At 43.1% G+C, this 5,369-nt stretch overlaps 1 pseudogene; it reads right to left on the bottom strand.

The window, feature by feature from the left end:
* Positions 1-669: 669 nt before the first annotated feature.
* On the bottom strand, positions 670-3,190 carry LOC120981484 (annotated as a pseudogene).
* Between the last annotated feature and the right edge of the window lie 2,179 nt (positions 3,191-5,369).

Raw genomic sequence — 5,369 nt, 5'->3', positions numbered from 1 at the left:
CTTTGATATTAATGAGTTTTTTGGGTTCATTGAGAACATGGTTGTTGTTCAATAATAAAATTAATCCTCAAAAATACAACTTGCCTAATAATTCTGCACTCCCTGTAATTTAAAACTATGTCCTCTTGTAGCAGTTTTTCTTCTTTTAAATATTCTCTCCTCTTTTACCTTGATCATATGCCCTCTGTCTCGTCTTCCTTCCAAGCTATACATGTTAAGGTGCTTTAACCTTTCCTGGTAAGTTTTGTCCTGCAATCCATGTACTAGTTTAGTAGCTCTTCTCTGAACTCTCTCCAAAGTATCAATATCCTTCTGGAGATATGGTCTCCAGTACTGAGCACAATACTCCAAATGAGGTCTCACTAGTGCTCTGTAGAGCGGCATGAGCACCTCCCTCTTTCTACTGGTAATGCCTCTCCCTATACACCCAAGCATTGATACAAGATACTGAGATACTGATACTGAGGTTAGGACTGTATCACTGAATTTATATTCTGCTCTTGAGTTTTTACGCCCCAGATGCATCATCTTGCACTTATCAACAACATAATGGTAAGAAGCATTATAAACATGTAGTAAGCACTGCAGGGATCATGTCTAAGACATGTAAGACGTCCGGGGGGTCCCAAACATTGTGGACAAGGGCCGAGATCAGAGTCGTCCATGTGTTCAATACTGGATGTTATTGATGGCCAGCTCCTTGATGAATCCCAGCACTCTGATTAGGTAGTCCTTACTGAGGAACTTCCTTTTCCTTTACAATGCACTGATGCTACAGATGCCATCACCTTGACGAGCTGGGTTGCTGATGAGTGGATTCTAAAGTGTCTGAAGAAATGCGAGGAAAGACATTGGAATAAATTGTCCACTTCCTCCAACGTGACCTCGTCCTTTGGCTGACACTGATCCAGACACGTCATACCCGGTCCACATCGCTGCTAGCCACGTAAGGTCCTGAGAACTGATCACCAGCTTACCGAAACAGTCAAAGTTTCTTTGGAATCACATCCCTACGATAGCCGTGAGCGTCTCGGAGCCGTTATACAGGAATAGTGGGAGGCAAGTAAATGTCTCTGGTAACACCTCCAATAGATCATCCTCTGTGTACGTCCTGCAGAGCCAACCTGTCCACACAATCCACACAGTCCTCTGTGCTTGCCTTCGTGAGTGGAGGCTTGGATAAAATCTGTATGAGCACAGCCAGTGGATCTCTGTCCTTTCCTTTGAGTCCAGGTAAACATGAAAATTTGTTTTTTACAGTGACTTGACTTTTTTCGTATTTTGTTACATTACAGCCTTAAATTCAATGTTTTGTTAATCTGAATTTTATGTGATGAATCAGAACACAATAGTCTAAGTTGGTGAAGTGAAAAGAGAAAAATATATAAATAAAACTATTTTTTAGAAATAGAAAACAGAAAATTGTCACGTGCCTATGTATTAACCCCCTTTCTTAGGAAGCCCATAAAAAGCTCTGGTGCAACCATTACCTTCAGAAGCCACATAATTAGTGAAATTATGTCTATCTGTATGCAATCTAAGTGTCACATAATCTGTCATTACATATACACACCTTTTTTGAAAGGCCCCAGAGGCTGCAACACCTAAGCAAGAGGCTAAACACTGCCATGAAGACCAAGGAACTCTCCAAACAAGTAAGGGACAATGTTGTTGAGACGTACAAGTCAGGGTTAGGTAATAAAAAAATATCCAACCATCTTTGATGATCCCTAGGAGCACCATCAAATCTATAATAACCAAATGGAAAGAACATGGCACAACAGCAAACCTGCCAAGAGACGGATGCCCACCAAAACTCATGGGCAATTAATCAGAGAGGCAGCACAGAGACCTAAGGTAACCCTGGAGGAGCTGCAGAGTTCCACAGCAGAGTCTGGAGTATCTGTACATAGAACGACAACAAGCCGTACGCTCCATAAAGTTTGTCTTTATGGCAGAGTGGCCAGAAGAAAGCCATTACTTTCAGCAAAAAACAAAAAGGCACGTTGTGAGTGTGCGAAAAGGCATGTGGGAGACTCCCAAAATGTATGGAGGAAGGTGCTCTGGTCTGATGAGACTAAAATTGAACTTTTCGGCCATCAAAGAAAACGCTATGTCTGGCGCAAACCCAACACATTACATCACCCAAAGAACACCATCCCGACCGTGAAACATGGTGGTGGCAGCATCATGCTGGGGGGATGGGACTGGGAAACAAACTGGTCAGAGCTGAGGGAAAGATGGATGGTGCTAAATACAGCGATGTTCTTGAACAAAACCTTTACCACTCTGTGATTTGAGGCTAGGACGGAGAGTCACCTTCCAGCAGGACAATGACCCCCAAACACACTGCTAAAGCAACACTTGAGTGGTTTAAGGGGAAACATATAAATGTGTTGGAATGGACTAGTCAAAGCCCAGATCTCAATACAACTGTAAATCTGTGGTCAGACTTAAAGATTGCTGTTCACAAGTGCAAACCATTCAACTTGAAGGAGCTGGAGCAGTTTTGCAAGGAAGAATGGGCAAAAATCCCAGTGGTAAGATGTGGTAAGCTCATAGAGACTTATCCAAAGCGACTTGGAGCTGTGATTGACACAAAAGGTGGCTTTACAAAGTATTGACTTTAGGGGGGTGAATAGTTATGCACATTGACTTTTTTGTTAATTTGTCCTATTTGTTGTTTGCTTCACAATAAAAAACAAACATCTTCAAAGTTGTGGGCATGTTCTGTAAATTAAATGATGCAAATCCTCAAACAATCCATGTTAATTCCAGGTTGTGAGGCACCAAAATACCAAAAAAGTCAAGGGGGGGTGAATACTTTTGCAAGGCACTGTAGCTTCAGCTCTGAGCCCACTTCAATGGCAAGACCCTTCTTCTCGGTGGCTATGTGGGCAGACAGGTGCTTGGAATACTCTTTCAGTCTGGTGTATGAGAAATTATACATCGGTGTCACACTGTACAGAGTCAGGTGTTTTTGAAGGAGCAAAGCAGCCTGTGCCGGATCAAGAGTTTCCTCCAAGGGGGTGCACTGCAGGATTTTTATTTTAGACAAGCTTCGCAATGCAGACCGTTGACGTGCAGAGGTCAAGCTTCTGGAAGGAAACCTCGAGCTGTAAAAATGACTGCTCCTTTGTGTCGATGACCTACTTCTGGGGGTTAAAACCCCATCGGTAGGTGTTTGCATATCCTTGCGATAAATGATGTTCCCGTTCACTGACTGTAAACAGAGATCTTGACAGACAAATGTACCAAACTCTGCCGTCATTTTCTAGGTGCCATGTCTCCAGTTTCCTGAGCAGCCAGATTTACCAGCATCTGTTCCAGGACATGAAGGAGTGGAATGACATCACTCATCCCGTAGTCCTGGCGACTGACAAATAACATGGCCTCCTCAAAAGGCCTGAGCAAACGGCAGGTATCGCGCATGAGCTGCCACTGGCTGACATTGAAGTTACACAGGGGAGTAATCCTGTCTGCTTGGATCATCAAGAAATTGTTTATGACCTTTCTCTGTTCGTATAGTCGGTCCAGCTTATGGAGGGTGGAATTCCAACGGGTGGAAACATCACATGTCAGCCTATGTTGGGGGGTGCCATTCTGCCGCTGCAGCTCAAGGAGGGTGTGCTTTGCGGTGTACGAGTGCATGCAAAGTTTACTGGCCATTTGGATAAAAATGTGGTAAGGCTGCACAAGATCTCTTTTTAGGATTTCTTGCAGATGGGTGGAAGACTTCAGGAGCCGCTTGACAACCAGATTGAACACGTGTGCCATGCAGAGCACATGGCTCGGCCCTCCTTGACGCAGCGCCATCCGTTCCCGTTGTCGGTCACCATGGTTCCGATTTTGAGTTGTCGTGGAGAAAGCCAGGATTCAATTTCTTCATGAAGGACACAGAGCTGTTTCTCCCCTGTGTGACTCCACCCAGGCAAACAATGTGACACAGCTGTGCCCTGCACATGTGGTATGCTGGAGGAGCACTGTGACTTGTCCCTACAGTGCAGGCTGAGGACAAGGTGGAGGATGAGGAGGTAGAGGCGGACATTGTCGCAGGACCAACGGCGTGAGAATGTGGAGGCGGAAGCGGCGTCACCTGGCCAAGTTGCTGGTGTGGCTGGGCAGGAACCACATTTACCCAGTGGACCGTAAAGGACATATATTGTCCTTGACCATAGTTACAGCTACCGACCAATTTTCCCCAAAAAAGCTGTATCGCAAACAAATTTCACTACTGAATGGCTAATCAACGTAACTCGGTTCATACAGAAGAAGGTCTACAGTCACCCATCAATTTTACCGTATTCTTTTTCCTATTAATACACCCCAAAATATAAATATAACAATCATAATACACCGCAGAATGGCTAATAGGACGTACATATCTATCCTATTATTACACCCTGTAAATGGCTGTAGTGCAATGGAACTTTACCGCTGAACGGCAAATATTAGTTTTTTGCCACTAATACACACCAAAAAAGGATATCATTTTCTCCCTTAAACACACAACGGCTAATGAGCCCTTTTTCTTTTTCCCCACTAATACACACCAAAAAGGGCTTTAGAACATATCGGCAGAACGGCAAATATATATATATTTTTTTGCCACTAATACAGGACAAAAAGGGCTTTAGAACATATAACTGCACCGCTGAACACCAAATATATTTATATTTTGTCCCTATTACACACAAAAAGGGCTTTAAAACATATAACTTCACCACTGAACGGCAAATAGGCCCTTATTTTTTTCTACTTATACACACCACAGAAGGCTTTAGAACATATAGCTGCACTGCTGAACGGCAAATATATTTTACTTTTGTCACTAATACACGGCAAAAAGGGCTTTAGAACATATAACTGCACCGCTGAACGGCAAATATATTTTTATTTTGCCACTAATACATGAAAAAAGGGGTGTAATTTTCGCACTTTAACACAACAGCTAATAAGCCATTTTTTCCCACTAATACAAGCCAAAAAATGCTTTAGAACATCACACAAGGGCAAATAAGACGTAGAAATATTTCCTTGTAGTAAACCCTGTTAATGGCTGTATCAAACAGCACTTGCACCCCAATAACAAGAACGGTTTGCTGGAATTACAGAGCTGTATAATGGCAATTTGGATCTCCAGTCAATGCAGCAAGGTGTAATAGGATTGTTCCTATTATCTAGGCTGCAAACTCCCCTACTGAACCCTGTTCAACATAAATGCTGTGGAATGATTCCCCTCTATCCTTTCCCTACACCTTGAATAATCTTTCCCTAAACTTGTAAATCTTTTTTTAGCACAATTACGTTTTTTCTAGCACTGTCCCTAGCGCCTGCTGACATTTCTCCCTGCACTAAGTACACTGGAA

The sequence above is a fragment of the Bufo bufo genome, chromosome 1 (genome assembly GCF_905171765.1).
Source record: "Bufo bufo chromosome 1, aBufBuf1.1, whole genome shotgun sequence".
Classification (NCBI taxonomy): Eukaryota; Metazoa; Chordata; class Amphibia; order Anura; family Bufonidae; genus Bufo; species Bufo bufo.
Note: the sequence above shows the minus strand (reverse complement) of the source record. Positions and strands in the feature narration are given on the sequence as shown.